We start from the raw sequence: 17,663 nt of genomic DNA on the forward strand, positions 1-17,663 counted from the left end.
AAGGGAACTAAACATAATATCTTACAAAAGCAAGAATGTGGTCTCACCATTATCATTCTTGGCAGGCTGGCATGATCTAACTGGCATGTTCTTGAAATCAGAACAAAACCAACATTAGCAAAAGAGTTTCATTTGAGTCTGTGCCCTGTTCTCGCTGTAGTTGATGAGTAACTGAAATTCTGTGAATATATGTTACTGTAGTTGTTTATTCATTGCATAACATGCCCAGGTGGACTATTCTTGGGAAAAATATGCAATCAAATGTGTAACAGAGTACTTATTAGTAGCTGACAGCCATTCAAAATGTTTAATAAGCAGCTACATTGCAACACCCTGGTAACCAGTTTCGCTTGTCTAAAACATTAACAAAATCTGCTTCTGTTATTATCCAGATGCGTTAAATTTTTCCCACACTACATTTACTCTTGTTTGTTGGTAGAAAGTCTTTAGCCTGTTATTCTGGACTCCATTCTTTGTATGTGAACTCTGTAACAAAACAGGCACCCCTTCGAGAGTCCCTTCAGAAAAATAACATCTGGATCGACCACATTCCACTACATGTGGCTAGACTTGTGGCAGACTGGATTTGTACACTCAGAGGACTTTGGTTTATGAGCAAAGACAATTACATGCTGCTTTTAAGGATGGTGGTAAACAGTTTGCATTGCTTTTTCTGAGTTGAAATAATCTATATAATTATTTAAAGTAATAATGTTATTCAATTTGTCATATTTTAAAAGTGAATTAAAATGCTTATATATTTAAATATGCACCCCCTGCAGGGTTGACTTTTACAGTTCCTACTTAAGCTTTTTATTATTTTTCTTCTTAGCCAAATTTCTGAACGCTTCTCCTCCTAGAGCTTTCAAGCTAGAACCAAACTCAGCCCAGATCTTCAGACTGATCTGACTCGGGTTGCTGTATCTTTTCTAACTGATCCGACTTATAGTTTTCATAAAATTAAAGATTAAAAATCATAAAAATCCCATAGACTTACACTGATGGAATGTTCAAATGAGCAACACTATTCAAACTCCAGCTGTCAAAATTCAAACTTAAACTCCCTTGAGACTAAATCAAGACTTCCCTTCTGTGTACTATTTCTAATCAATTCAAACTTCCATTCTATCTAATATTTCTAATCTATGTATCTATCTAGCCAAGCCTAGCAACTAGAATCATGCTAGTAACTTACTAATCATGCTAGCAACATGCTATTAACATGCTAATCATACTAAAATCATGCTAGAAACACGCTAGCACCTGCTTATCATGTTAGAAACATGCAAGCAACTTGTTAATCATGCTAGAAACATGCTATTAACATGCTAATCATGCTAGAACCATGCTAGCAACTTGCTAATCATGCTAGAAACATGCTATTAACATGCTAATCATGCTAGAACCATGCTAGTAACTTGCTAATCATGCTAGCAACATGCTATTAACATGCTAATCATGCTAGAACCATGCTAGCAACTTGCTAATCATGCTAGAAACATGCTAACATCTTGTTAATCAGGCTACAAACATGCTAGAAACATGTTTGCACCTGCTAATCATACTATAATCATACTAGAAACATGCTAGCACCTGCTAATCACACTATAATCATACTAGAAACATGCTAGCACCTGCTAATCATACTATAATCATGCTAGAAACATGGTAGCAACCTGCTAATCATGCTAGAAACATGCTAACATCTTGTTAATCATACTATAATCATACTAGAAACATGTTAGCACCTGCTAATCATGTTAGAAACATGCTAGAAATGTGCTAGCAACCTGCTAATCATACTATAATCATGCTAGAAACATGTTAGCGCTTGCTAATCATACTAGAAACATGCTACCAACTTGCTAATCATGCTAGAAACATGCTAGCAACCTGCTAATCATGCTAGAAACATGCTAGCAACCTGCTAATCATGGTAAAAACTTGCTAGCAACCTTCTAATCATGCTTGAAACATGCTAGTAACTTGCTAATCATGCTAGCAACATGCTATTAACATGCTAATCATACTAGAATCATGCTAGAAACACGCTAGCACCTGCTTATCATATTAGAAACATGCTAGCAACATGCTAATCATACTAGAATCATGCTAGCCACATGCTAGCAACTTCTTAATCATGCTAGAAACATGCTAGCAACCTGCTAATCATGCTAGAAACATGCTAGCAACCTGCTAATTATGGTAAAAACATGCTAGCAACCTACTAATCATGCTTGAAAGACGCTAGTAACTTGCTAATCATGCTAGAAACATGCTAACAACTTGCTAATCATGGTAAAAATATGTTAGCAACCTACTAATCATGCTTGAAACATGCTAGTAACTTGCTAATCATGCTAGCAACATGCTATTAACATGCTAATCATGCTAGAACCATGCTAGCAACTTGCTAATTATACTATAATCATGCTGGAAACATGTTACCGCCTGCTAATCATACTAGAAACATGCTACCAACTTGCTAATCATGCTAGAAACATGCTAGCAACCTGCTAATCATGCTTAAAAAGACGCTAGTAACTTGCTAATCATGCTAGAAACATGCTAACATCTTGTTAATCAGGCTAAAAACATGCTAGAAACATGTTTGCACCTGCTAATCATACCATAATCATACTAGAAACATGTTAGCACCTGCTAATCATGTTAGAAACATGCTAGAAACGTGCTAGACACGTGCTAGCAACCTGCTAATCATGCTAGAAACATGCTAGCAACTTGCTAATCATACTATATTCATGCTAGAAACATGTTAGCGCCTGCTAATCATACTAGAAACATGCTACCAACTTGCTAATCATGCTAGAAACATGCTAGCAACCTGCTAATCATGCTAGAAACATGCTAACATCTTGTTAATCAGGCTAAAAACATGCTAGCAACTTGCTAATCATGCTAAAAATTTGATAATCATGGTAGGAACATGCTAGCAACCTGATAATCATGGTAGGAACATGCTAGCAACCTGCTAATCATGCTAGAAACATGTTAGCAACTTGCTAATTATGCTAGCAACTTGCTAATCATGTTAAAAACATGCTAGTAACTATCCGAGACTATCTGTCTATCTGAGACTGTATTGCTTTCAAAACATGCAAACTTTAACCTTTTTCAGACTGAAAACCATTGAACTTAAAACTGTTTTTTTTTTTTTTTTAAACTTTTTTAATTTTTATAACTTTTTAACTTTTCCAAACTCTCTGGTCCGGCTTTCTCAAGCCAACTTAAAGTTTGTCTTGACAAACTTTTTTATCTAGTTATTTATGAAATTTATCAATTAATTTCTACGCGTAAATCCTGCACCATTTTTTTCTTCTGTGTAGTGAAGATCCTTGGTTAGCAAAACTCTGTAATGGCCAAAGGCCACAAAACACCAAAGAGTACAAAACAACATGATGAACATCTGTTAGCCGAGCTGAATACAAAGCTGCTTCTTTGGCTGTGAGTTACTGGTACGTCCACCTCTTCCTAACCATGTGATTGAACTTGAGCCAATGAGTGACAAAAATTCATTGTTATTTGTTTACCTTCCTTTACTCATCAAAAAGGCTTCCTGGAGAGATGCTAAAACTCCAGATTTTAGACCTCAGCCTGCTCCCTCTAGGGATGCTGATTACAAAGAAAGCTTCATAGAGAGTGAAAGAGGAAACAAAGCTAAATTAACGTGCATATAAGAGCAATTATTATACATTGCTGTGCAATTCCTGTAAGGATTTTTCACATATTGGCTATTTTGGATAAGCTGAAACTAGACCAGATTTTATGTCAAAAACACTGACTATGGAAGACTGTATTGCACTGAATGACAAAGCTTTCCAGTAGTATTGAGTCATTTAAAACAAACAAAATGCCTAAAAGCGAATGTGGCATATCTCTTCACTAAACATGACATATTTATAGCCACTCAAACCGTAAAACATACAAAGGGGAACAAATAGTGCATTTGGCTGAATGAATTTGAAAAAACATAACATAGAGGCAGGGTTATTACAGTTACTAAAATTAAAACCATAAAATAAAACATTTCCGTTACTTGAAATAAAATAAATATAAATATATATATATATATATATAAACTTTTTATTTCAGCTAGTTGCCAAACAAACATTTCTCAATCTAATTTAGTTTAACTTGATGTACTAAAATAATAAAACTAGAAAAAATGAAGTCAAAACTAATATATATATGCATAAGCAATACCAGTCAAAAGTTTTTGAACAGTAAGATTTTTAAGAAGTCTTCTTATCAAGTTTGCATTTATTTGAACCAAAGTACAGCAAAAACAGTACAATTTTGAAATATTTTTACTATTTTAAATAACTCTTTTCTATTTGAATATAATTTAAAATGTAATTCATTCATTTATAATGTTACAATATTTCTATTTCCGATGACTGAACTTTCTATTCATCCTAAAAAACCTGTAAACAATTTACATAGCTGTTTTCAACATAATAATAAATGTTTTTAGAGCAGCAAATCAGAATATTAGAATAATTTCTGAAGGATCGTTTGACTGAAGTAATGATGCTAAAAAATCAGCTTTGAAATCACAGGAATAAATTATATTTTAAAATATATTAAAATAGAAAACAGTTATTTTAAATAGTAAAAATATTTCTAAATTTTACAGTTTTTACTGTACTTTTGTTCAAATAAATGGGAAAATGGGAAAAAATAAAAACTGATTCAAAATATTGAGATAGTCAATGCTACTAACATAACACTGAATAGAAGATGAACAATCATTATCATGAACAAATTTATATGAGTCATAAGAATATTTACTTAGAAAACAAATTCACACCCTTTATCTCTGATGACATTTTATGACGTTTTGTTCCCATTATCTTAAAAGGAATAGTTACATGTATGAATTTATCATCATGCTATTTTAAACCTGTATTACTTTTCTCCTTCCAGAACACGAGAAGAAATAAAAAACTACTCATAAGCATATTTTCAAATACTAAACATTTAAGTATCCAAACCAGGATGCAACTTGCTATCGGATGATTTTGAAGTTGGATAAGACATGAGGAAGAGAGCACTTTTTTTATTTCGTTTTTGGGCGGGATGTTCCTTTAAACATATCAAACCATGAACATCGAGTCCAAACCAAATACAAAATAAATTCTTTTACAATGACTCCGCATGATACCGTAGATCAGAGTGGCTATAATGTCACAATCTGTTTTCTCAGTACATGCTGTGGCTTGCTGGACAAGTGTGTCCGGGAAAGCACAGTTCTTATTTACTTATTGCAGATGTCATAAAACATGCAGGTATGATTGGGACTTGTGAAGGTGTAGGATAATCTGATTCAGTCCGCTTTACACAAAGAGGCCAGACCAAACATGAAGCTTGTCAGATCTTAAATATTATGAGGCTTCCGCTGAACTTTTCTCCCTGGATGACAAATGCATTTCAGCTGTAACCCACAAGCTTTTAGATTGGAATCTAAAGCGCATGCAGTTACGTGTGTGGGAATAGAGGGCCTGGTTACATAGATAATAATCTCTATGTCTGGTCTTGCGCTTTGGTTAAAGGCACAGTGCTGACAGTTCATAACTTGATCTGTGGGGGTAAAACCAGCAGCCTTCGGGTTACCACCCGGTTATTATTCAATTAAAGCTTTCGCAAATGAAACATTTACTTAACCCTCAGGCCATCCAAGATGTAGATGAGTTTGTTTCTTCATCAGAACTGATTTGGAGAAATGCAGCATCACATCACTTGCTTACCAATGGATCCTCCGCAGTAAATGGGTGCCATCAGAATGAGAATTCAAACAGCAAAAACATCACAGTAATCCACAAGTAATCCATCCCCTGTTGTCCTCTCACATCAAAATCCACCAACGTATTTGTTTTGGCTTGTATACAGTGCTTGATCTGTGCATATTTCTTTCCTGATTCATACTAGATGACTTTTCACCTCACAAGACATTAATTGATGGACTGGAGTGGTGTGGATTACTTGTGGATTATAGTGTTTTTATCAGCTGTTTGAACTCTCATTCTGACGGCACCCATTCACTAGAGGATCCATTGGTGAGCAGTTGATGTAATACTAAATGTCTTCAAATTTGATGAAGAAACAAACTTATCTACATTTCCAGTTTTTTTTTACGTTTTTGGATGACTGTGATTTTTGGTTGAACTATTCTTTTAAGGAAAAGTTCACTTATACACTTACTCATCCCCTTTTCATCCAAGATGTTTATGTCTTTCTTTCTTCAGTCGCAAAGGAATTACATTTTTTGAGGAAAACATTCTAGGATTTTTCTCTATATAATAGACTTCAACGGTTTAAATGTCCAGATTGCAGCTTTAATGCTGCTTCAAAGAGCTCTACACCATCTCAGCTGAGAAATAAGGGTCTTATCTAGCGAAACGATCTGCCATTTCCTTAAAACAATAACAATTTACAGTTGAGGTCAAAAGTTTACGTACATCTTGCAGAATCTGCAAAATGTTGTTTTACCAAAATAAGAGGGATCATACAAAATGCATGTTATTTTTTATTTAGTACTGACCTGAATAACATATTTAACATAAAAGACATTAACATATAGTCCACAAGAGAAAATAATAGTTGAATTCATAAAAATGACCCTGTTCAAAAGTTTACATACGCTTGATTCTTAATACTGTGTTGTTACCTGACTAATCAACAGTTGTTGTTTTTTTTGTTTAGTGATAGTTGTTCATGAGTCCCTTATTGTGTATTTGAACCCTTTCCAACAGTGTCTGTATGATTTTGAGATCCATCTTTTCACACTGAGGACAACTGAGGGACTCATATGCAACTATTACAGAAGGTTCAAACACTCACTGATTCTTCAGAAGGAAACACAATGCATTAAGAGATAGAGGGTGAAAAATTTGAAGATCAAGGTAAATTTTACTTATTTTGTCTTCTGGGAAACATGTAAGTATCTTCTTTAGCCCCTGAAAGGCAGTACATAGAAATAATAAGAAAAATGTGCACATTTTCATTCTGTTCAAAAGTTTTCACCCCCTGGCTCTTAATGCATTGTTTTTCCTTCTGAAGCATCAGTGAGTGTTTGAATCTTCTGTAATAGTTGCATATGAGTCCCTCAGTTGTCCTCAGTGTGAAAAGATGGATCTCAAAATCATACAGTTATTGTTGTTCAAATACACAAAAATGCTGAAAAACCAAAGAATCTGTGGGACGTCCAGTGTTTACAAAGCAAACGTGCAAAGAAAGCCAAACGCTCTTTACAAAAAAGGTAAAACAATGATGTCGGATGATTTTGAAGTTGGAGGAGAAAATGCGATGGATTAATTTAATTTTTTTTTTTTTTTTTAGAAAATGACAGATGGTTTCACTAAATAAGACCCTTATTCCTCGTCTGGGATCATGTAGAGCACTTAGAAGCTGCATTGAAACTGCAATTTGGACCTTTAACCTGCTGATCCCTACTGAAGTCCACTATATAGAGAAAAATCCTGGAATATTTTCCTCAAAAACCTTAATTTCCTTGTGACTGAAGAAAGAAAGACACAAACGTCTTGAATGACATGGGGTGAGTAAATTATCAGGAAATTTTCATTCTGGAAGTGAGCTTAACTTCATGATACCCTAAACAGTCACTTAGTGAGAAAACAACAAAAATCGTGTAGTATACGGGCATCATTACTGAAGAGCAGAATGGTGATAAATCAAAGCTTTTGTAGGGTTCAAAGTTGCTACCTTGATGTTACCGCTCTCGTTTCTGAATCATAGACTTTGTAGGAATTTACAAGGTGACAAAGTCAACTCTCTGACTCATTACACACTGATCTCTAGAAGGTTTCAGGATGTATCATGTTCACTTCCTAGAGATGAATAAACATGGAGTAACTCCTGAAACTCCAGGCATGCAGCGTAAGCTCAGGTCTGGGACACAAACCTCTGATTTAAGTGGTCCTCTGAGTCTCTTAATTTTTAAGTGGAAGCAGACGTCTTGTCTTTCAACATGTGTCTCGTGGCTTGCCGCCAGGATGTTATACAACTGAGAAGATGGTTGCTATCTTTCTGATATATCAATGATAAGAATGCACAAATCGTTCTGGAAATGTCAATATTTTTAAAAATATTTATTTACATGAGAATTGTGTATCCTAAGCTTCAAAAGGAGAAAAAATAAATGTGTTAGTAAATAGTTATAGAGTTCATTCGAACAAAAAGAGATGTTTACTCTGAGCATAAGAAAATTAGCAAGTTTTCATAAACTAGACAGCCATAAAAGGTAACGGAATTGCACATTTTTTCACGAACATGGGAAAATCTTTTTTCCCTCTAAAAATGTCACTTTAGGGGCTCTGTATGTGAAATGTGAAAGTACTGTTTTTTTCTGTCTGGTGTGTGATTAATTTTTTATGAAAATTACAAATCAATACTGATATTGATTTAAGTGTATTGACAGTACTTGATATCGGATTAAATAAAATAAATGAAATTACCCATCTCCAAGCTTCAATCTCACAGTCGCACAGCTAATAATATAACATACTGTGCAATAAATTCCTATTGCCCTTACATGGACTTGTTATTTAGTTTGTTTGACCATTTGTAAAAACATAGAACTTGCTGTTATGGGAAATTGATTCACATATGAAACCCATTACGAAATGATGTTTTTTGACTGAATATGTGTATGATGGAGAAAGTGATGGCTCTTCCAAAAACAACAGCTCCTGAAGTTGTTGTGGATGTAGTTGAGTGATTACGTACTTATTGTTGCCCCATTAAGCGTCTGACTTCCTCTAATTGTTATTATGGAAATGACATTCCCTGTTGTCCGAGTCTGATATGTCATGTTCCACGGTTAAACAACCTCCTTTTTTTATCATCTCGTGACTTAAGGGAAATCGTGATTTTAATACATGCCACTTAGACGGCAATGCTTACACTGTATCTGTGCTTAAATAACCTTTTACATTCAACTATAACAATAAACAGAACTCAGCTTAAAAATGTAGCATATGAACATGAAATATTGGGCGAATTAAGTCTGGTTTTGCATTGTGTCACACATACCGCCACAGTGCACATGTAATCTGCTCTGGTCCAGAGACACGATAGCACGGAGGAGATTATAAGCGTGAATTGGCGCAGACCACAAATAGATATCAGACACATTTGAATTCTACAGAATGATATTATATATATAGATAATTCTAGTATAGATAAACAAAAACATTATTGGCTTTTTAAAAAGGAGGCGGGACTGCTGCATATGTCCCGCCCTGTCTTCCCGTTTCAGTTGAAATTACATCAACACATAGAATAACGCTGTGTGTTTCAAAGCACTTTAGTGGGTTGCCAGGTCTGCATAACAAAAGTAGCACAACTGCGTTCTGGGGAAAAATGGCTCTCAAAATCACGTTCCAGGGGGTCCCCCTCCGGGGAACGGGAAATTTCGTTTCAGCCCACAGACTAAAAACAAATCCCTCCTGTGACAGCAGTTTAAAAGTAGCACAATTCTGTGGGAAAACAGTGGACTTGGCAACACTGACCCTTTGGTTTAAAAGTAAGACCTGCGTGTGAGTTGAGCAGTGAGTCACGCATAACTACATTATCCAACTTATTTCTTCTGGTCCCATCTGTGTCTATTTTTAATCTGTACAAAACAGCTGGTTTTTCTGCTTGATATTGCCCTTATGTAGCCCCGCCCCATTTTAGCGCTGCGTTTGGTGTCGTCTGTCTTCCGGTTGTATTTCCACAGGAATCTGACGGATTTATAAATGAACTGCTCATTTTAAAATCTTCCTTGTCTACTGACATTTGTTAAGACATTTGCTTTAAACATTACAATGCTCACGATAGCTTTCATTAACCCCACAGTACATAAATCCACTTTACCAGCTAAATTACTAGATAGCGATGCCATCGAATTGTATACAGAGTTCAGTAGTCAGAGATAGTATTCTAAAGATGGTGACACGCTTGTTTCTCTGGACAATAAGGGCTATACGAAAGACGAGAAATTTACAGTTACGTTTACCATTGTTTAACAAATTTTTAGTCATTCCAGGCATTACGATGGAATTAACGTGATCCGGAATTTTCCAGTACAGAATTTTCAACAGTTTCAATGAAGATCCGCAGTGTTGACCAACAGAGCGCTGTATGCAGGGTTGCCAGGTCTAGGTAAAAAAGTAGTCCAATCGCTTTCCAGGGGGGAAAATGGTAATCCTAATTGTGTTTCAGGGTGTCAAAACCTGCTTTCAGGAGGTTCCCCTCCGGGGGACTTCACTTCAACCTGCGGACTAAAAAAAATCTCTCCCGTGGCAGCAGTATAAATGTAGCCCAATTACATTTTGAGGGGGATCCCCCAGTAAAAATTGGATTCCAGGGGGTAAAATACACATTTTTTTGGTAGGGTTCCCCTGGTACAGTTTGCATTCCAGGAGCTAAATATAATGTTATTGGGGTCGTTTCTACCCACAGACACTAAAAAACAACCTGCGGCAACTGTGCTAAAGGAAAGTACATTCACGTTTACCATTGTTCCGCACATTTATAGTCATTCCAGTCATTACGATGAAATTAATGCAATCTGGAATTTCTCAACACAGAGTTCTCAGTGGTTTCAACGAAGATTTACCGTGTTGACCAACAGAGCGCTGTATGCAGGGTTGCCAGGTCTACGTAACAAAAGTAGCCCAATCACGTTCTGGGGAAAAATGGCCATCAAAATTGCATTACAGGGAGTCAAAACCTGCTTCCAGGAGGTCCCCCTCCAGGGAACAGGACATTTAGTTTCAACCCGTGAACTAAAAACAAATCCCTCCCTTGGAAGCAGTATGAAAGTAGCCCAATTCCATGGGAAAACCATGGACTTGGCAACACTGGCTGTTCAGTTTGAAAGTAAGATCTGTGCAGTGTTGCCAAGTCTGTAGTTTTCCAACAAAATTGAGCTACTTTAACACTGTTGCCGCAGGTTGTTTTTTATGTTCACAGGTAGAAGCGTCCCCAATAACATTACATTTAGCCCCTGGAATGTGAACCGTGCCAAGGGAATCCTACCAAAAAATTTGTATTTTACCCCCTGAAACGCAGTTTTGAGGAGCAATTTAGCGGGTTTTGTTGTGAAAACCTGGCAACCCTGAATCTACGTGAGCTGTGCACCATACATAACTATACTATGCACCTTATTTTTGCCGTAAGAGCAGGCGAAGCCATGTGTACATTTTACAGGTCTGTCTCATCCAACTATTTTTAGCTGTACAAAACGTAGTTTTGCTGCTTGATATTGCCAACTGGTGTGTCTTACCATATTATTTTAATGTATTATCTTAATTATGAGCACACCGGTTTGCAAACAGTTTTACTGATCACTGCACTTTGTGCAGTAATTATTTATCTACAGTGGCTAATGAACTGAAGTCTTGCACATTCACAGAAAACGGCTTACTTCCACATTGAAAATAAGGTGGATAGACACTATTAAAAATATTTCACTTTTAAAAATTTCCACCTATTTTTCAACTTAAGTATAATCAACTTGGTTGCAAAGTTATTTCAATTTAAATTACATTTGATCATTTTAAAATAAGTTCAAATTGGCTTTCATATAACTTATAAAAAAAGTTTAAATTACGTAACTTATTTTGAAGAGTTAATGTAAAAACAAATTGTGTAAGTGACTTACTGACAGTGTTGGGGAGTAACTAGTTACATGTAACGGAATTATGTAATTTAATTACAAAATAAATGTAATTGTAATTAGTTACACACTCAAAAAAATAATCTGCTGAATGAACATGATTTAATCGTAGCACCCATTATGCATCTAAACAAATCAAGTAAACCTGGACTGAATTGAATATGTTATATGAACACAATAAACATTTGTAGATTTAACATGATTTTAATATGTCAGTGTAACAACTTTTTAACTAATTGAATCAAAATGTTTGTATTGTGTTAGTCTAATCAAATTTATTCTTATTCACTCAGTGTCGGTAAAGCACTTCAATTCAACCACATCCTGCCTTGTTACATCAACTAGTTATTGTCTTGTTCATGTATGGTTTTAGTAGTTTAATGAATATCGATCTTGTTGTTTCAATTAGATTTGTTTTAGATGACAGCACTAAGAAACAAGACATTACCCAAAGCTCAGTAATCTTCAGAAAAAGCACAGACAACATGCAAACAATATACATTTTTTATTTTACCATTCAGCTTTAACATGCACTGATTAAGTTTAAACTGCTTTCTTCAATTTAAGTCTCCTATCCATTTGAGTGTCTGTAACACAGTGTATAAGAAACATTTAACCAACAAAATATTGGCTCTTGATAAAACTGATCCCCAAGCTTGTAGGATGTTAATGCCCTATTGGTCTTAAAACTTCTAAAAATTAAGCCATTTTAACACTACCCTTTTGGGAATTTGTAAGGTAAACCTTGGCCTGACACAAAAAAATAACATTTGAAAACAAACAAGAATGCACATGAATTTATAACATAAAACAACATTGATATCACGTGTAATATTTTGATGATTCTAAATGACCCATGTAGCTATGTTGCTTCACATCTGAAAATAAACAATACTGTGCATCAGTGAAAAAAAAAAAAAAAAAAAAAAAAAAAAGTGTGTAACAGCTGCTTTAGTCAGTTACTACAAAACACTGTTAGTCTCAGTCCATTTAAAACAAACAAAAACAAACTACTACTTAAAAGTGCATTTTGTTTGATTTTTGTTTGTCTTTTTCAAGCTCACTCCAAAAGCTTGTTTTTGAGAAACTGTACCTTGGATGACAACCTCTGTCTATTTAGAAAGATCTTCTGCAAGAATTTAAAAGTACATGTGAGCTCTGGTGGGTTGCTCAGGTTCAAACAGTGTATCAGTCCAAATAACAAGTCACTCAGGACTTCCACACCTTCAATACGGACACCAGTGTCATGTGGGTCATCGTCAGGCAGCGCTCCCTCCTTCAGTATGTCATACACTCCCATCACAGTTTGCTCCCTGGAACTTTGTGACTCCATGTCTGAATCCTGTGTGACAAAATACATGAAAGATCACAAACAAAAATTAGCTCAAATATTTATTCCAAGAATTGCACACGTATACACTCACTTGCCACTTTTATTAGGTACACCTGTAAAGTAAACTTCAATCCACTACAGAAGCTCTGCTGTGAATTCTACATTTACAAGGTTATAGTTTCTCAGTTTTAAGTTGAAATTGTAACTTTAGGTGAGAATTCTACTCACCTAATATGTTTATTATTGAAGTCACAGTGGGTGCTGGAGTGTTATTGCAGTGCATTATATTATAAGATTGTTATAATTTATTTGGCTACCATATTTAAAATGAATAAGCTGGCTAAAACATTAGAACCATCTTAGAATATAATGCACTGCAATAAAACAAAACCATGCAAGTACAGTTTTCTGATGCCGTTTATGTATTTATATATTTATTTTTTGTAGCATGCCTCTTCTGCCTTTCAGACCAATTTTTAATTTTTAGTAGGGGTTTACACATAGTTTTGTAAATTAGGCCCCAAGAAAGCTCAACAAATATAAATAAAATTAATTGGTTTAGTGCATTAACCTATTCACATAAGAAATTTGTCATGGTGTACCATCAGTTTCCTATGTTTGTCCAGCTCAGTTATTTGACAAGTGTTCTCTCGTCACATTTTTGAAAACACGCCCCAGTAAAGAATATATGGGTTTTTTAAACTTTTTTTCCGTAAACTCACCAAATATGCCTTGACTACTTTTTCAGGGTCTTCATTTCAAGTAGGTCCACAGAAACTTGATGACACAGGTTCTTCTGATATGTATAGTGTCATCCTGTAGAGTGGGGACATGATTAACTCAAACTTCAGTGGCAGCACAGCTTAAGAGTATTGAACATGTTGCTGTCTATGTAGAATATAACGGGTGAAATCTATACACATGGGTTTATTGCAGTATGATTGCAGCTTCCAAAGCAATGGTTTAGTTTACAATGCTTAAGTAATTAGTACCTACAACTCTTTCCTTTGCAACACACTTCCTGCACTGCCACATACACGTCACTGAAAGTTCAGTATTCAAGGAGTTAGTTATACATTACTGTATGTGAGCATTAAGAAAAACTACTTACCATGTAATAAAGGTGAGGTTCACACCAGAAGAGCATGGGGACAGCTTCATATTGTGATGTATTTCTTCCTTTCTTTTTATTTTTGTACATAAAAAATAACATTTCCACTGTGAAAAAAAAAAAAAAAAAAAAAAAAAAAAAAAGTATATAAAAGTTCAATTTTCCCCTAATGTGTATTTAAAAAATTGGCCCAAAGAAAATTACGACTACTGGGTGCTGTTACTAAATATCAAGACTTTTACTTAATATCTATAACTATATTCCCTGAATAAAACCATGCATACAACAATTTTCAGTTGTACTGTATTCAAAGCTGGGTAGCATTCTGAGACATTTTGAAACTGTTTGAATAAACAGAAATGTCTAGTTATAGAAAGTTTAAAGTAATATTTTGCTGATATACAGTGGTCAACATTTGAAGTGGATCAAAAAAGTTAATCAAAGTTGTTGTAAGACAAGAACAGGTTTAGTTTTGGTTTTAGGACAACTTCGATAAAAGGTTTTGATCCACTTCAAATGTTGACTACTGTATACACACGAAGGACCAGGATAACGTTAGTTTATTTAGCTAATGACAACAACAGTCCCTCCGTTGGCATACTAAGCAAAATCTCAAAAAACAAACAAACAAAAATACTAGCTAGACTTAAAAAAAAGCGATGAGAAACGGATGCATGGTGTGTTCGACTCAGCGTTCACTTTTCCTCCCGTTTTCCCCTCTCGTTGTTTGGGTAGACTTCAGGATTAACTTAGGTTAGGTAGTTAATAGTTAGGCTTAGTTACCATTGAATTGTGACAGAAATGCACCAATTGTAGCGCATATATTAACGTAAGATGAAAGACACGGAACTTAACCTAACACATGTGCTTCAAGCCTGAGAGAATGAACCTGCTTATAAACATCGCCACTGTCTAATAACTTATTTTTAATCTATAATGCTACGTTACTAATTACAAACAGGTACATATTAAGTACTTACTCTCAAAATCAAGTACGCAAAACAATTAGACGCAGCAGTTCAAAGCGCCGGCGCTCTCACAGCTCCATTTCTTCCATCCGCCTGTACCCACGTGTTTCCGCCGCTGTGCTGAGCATGCGCAGTGACTCACCAGAGAGAGTCCTTGATATAAGCGCCCCAGTCTCGTTGAATCAACAAGTGCTGATCTAATTAATTTGATGATTTCTTAATTTAGTTACACATAACAAGAATGAATCACTTAACAGAAGTAAACTCGTTATATTCTTGTTAATCAGACATATTTGTATTTTGCAAATCAAGCAAGTGGCTAGTTGACTTTTTTGAGTGCAGTTACTGAGAAAAAATGTCATTAAATTACAGTTACTTTTGAAAAATGCCAGTGATTACAAAGGGGATTACATCTGAATTTTTCCACACACCCACACACACTTACAGATTTAACTTTAAGACTTCTTTTAAATTGCATTGACTGCTCTAAAATGAGACACCAATATTTCAGGAGTTTAGGGCACAGAATAGGACACATGCTTATTCAATAACTGTTTTATTTCCTATTTGGGTTTATGCATAAACTTTATTTTTTAAGATTGTTTTTTCCCAAGGCATTGTTAGATGCTGGTGTTTTCTGTCATAACTATGCAAACATTTGATTTCAAACCCAGTATCATAGCTATTAAACTATTTCTTGTTATGATGTTATTTATGTTATGATCTTGTTATGACATATAGCGCAACTGCGCTCACGGTGACCCGAGTTCGATTCCCGTCTCGAGGTCCTTTGCCGATCCCGCTCCCCTCTCTCCTCCCAGCTCTTTCCTGTCATCTCTCTACTGTCCTATCACAATAAAAGGCATAAAAAGCCCAAAAATATAAGTAAAAAAAAAAAAAAGTCTGAATTTGTGGTGGCTGTGCTTTAAATTAATTTATTCCACTGCTCAGACTCTTTCGGGGCAACTTAAGTCAGTGCTATATGCTTGATAATTTTTCTTGGCGGAAGCTTTGCATTTGGTAAGATTAGCTAATAAAATATTAAAGCTTAATTCAATATTATGTGTACAATTTCTTAATTCTGTCATCCTGGTATCGTGGACTTGCTCTACTGTTTCATACAAACGCAGCTGCTGCCATTTTTTTTTTTTTTTTTTTTTTTTACATTGAAATGGAAAGTAAGATAACTAACAAACGAGTACTACTACTTAATTATTTATGTGGTGAAATGTTGTGTAAGAAAACTGGTATGACTGCACCGTATCCCTAAAATGTCTAGTTTGAACTTGCCGTTTGCTAGCAACTGATTTCTTCATGGAAGCTTTGCGTTCAAATATTTCAACTAAGATCAGTTTTTCGTGTCTAATAATTTTGACACGAAACATATTAAAAAATCTATCAAGCAGCTGTGTAATAAGTGAGATAATGTACATTCAGCCAGTTGTTATCGCAAAATAAAGATGTATATTATCCCTTACTTATTATAATCTTAATTCAAGTGATAAAGGATTTTGAAAGTCTGACAGTAATCAGTGTTGAACGCTACTGTAAGGTTAACTCTGCCTGGTTTAAATGTTTCAAAATGATTAACAGTTGAAAATATTAGAAATTTAGAAAAGTAATCAAAAAGTAATTAAAAGTAATAAGTTACATTACTTTAATAAAGTAATTGAAAAGTTACACTACTTATTACATTTTAAATCAAGTAACCTGTAATCTGTAACCTATTACATTTCCAAAGTAACACTGCTTAACACTGTTTCCCAACACTGCTTACTGATTATATCATTATTTAATATTTACAGTGTTCCTGTAATTTCACTGTAGTTTCGCTATGTGACTAATTCAAATAGAAAAAAAGTCATTTATGTTTGAACATGCAAAATAAGGGCATGTTTCACCAGCTAATTACAGGAGCCCAAAATGGTTTTACCTCATCTAAACTAAATTCAGTATTATCTATGCCCACAGGGAATTACGTTCACATAAAAAATAATCCAAACAAAGCCTCATTTTGACAGCTATGATGTATTTTGGCCTGTTTTAGACAATATGTGTTGGCATGTTTGTAAAATCTGAGTGCATTACATTTTTTCCTTTATCATATTTGGCTTAAATATGAAAGTTTATTTTTGATAAGTTCAATAATAAAGTCAGAAGAGATCACACATATTTAATCATCAGTCTAACAAAGCTTTGTGTCGGTTAATGGTTTACAAAAGCCTTTTTAGATGAACATGTTCATCTATTTTCTCATCTGGGAAAACAAAAAATGTTTGACAGTGACCTTGAGACCAGAGGCTCAGATCTCTCCTGGGGTGAGTGGCGTTCCATGAGTAATGAACAGCTGCAGTGGTTCCTTCCGCAAGGCTTTAAACATAATGTGACCGGTTAATTGTGGATCTAGACATTTTGTTTTTGAGCACATCAAAACACAGAAAGCTGTTGGTGCCATTGTAAGCAAACATAAAACACGTCAGTCTGAAATCACTAAACCAACATTTTAATAGACTTTGTCATCAAAGCAGCATGTGTCTGCTTTGCTTA

At 35.0% G+C, this 17,663-nt stretch overlaps 1 long non-coding RNA gene across 1 annotated transcript; it reads right to left on the bottom strand.

Moving 5' to 3' along the window:
• Positions 1–12,907: 12,907 nt before the first annotated feature.
• Positions 12,908–14,253, bottom strand: LOC127156053 (uncharacterized). Its single transcript, XR_007825671.1, has 4 exons — positions 14,149–14,253; positions 14,030–14,080; positions 13,760–13,853; positions 12,908–13,046 (listed from the first exon to the last, which is right to left on the bottom strand). It is a non-coding gene; the product is annotated as an uncharacterized LOC127156053 (long non-coding RNA).
• Between the last annotated feature and the right edge of the window lie 3,410 nt (positions 14,254–17,663).

Source organism: Labeo rohita, chromosome 24 (genome assembly GCF_022985175.1).
Source record: "Labeo rohita strain BAU-BD-2019 chromosome 24, IGBB_LRoh.1.0, whole genome shotgun sequence".
Taxonomy (NCBI): Eukaryota; Metazoa; Chordata; class Actinopteri; order Cypriniformes; family Cyprinidae; genus Labeo; species Labeo rohita.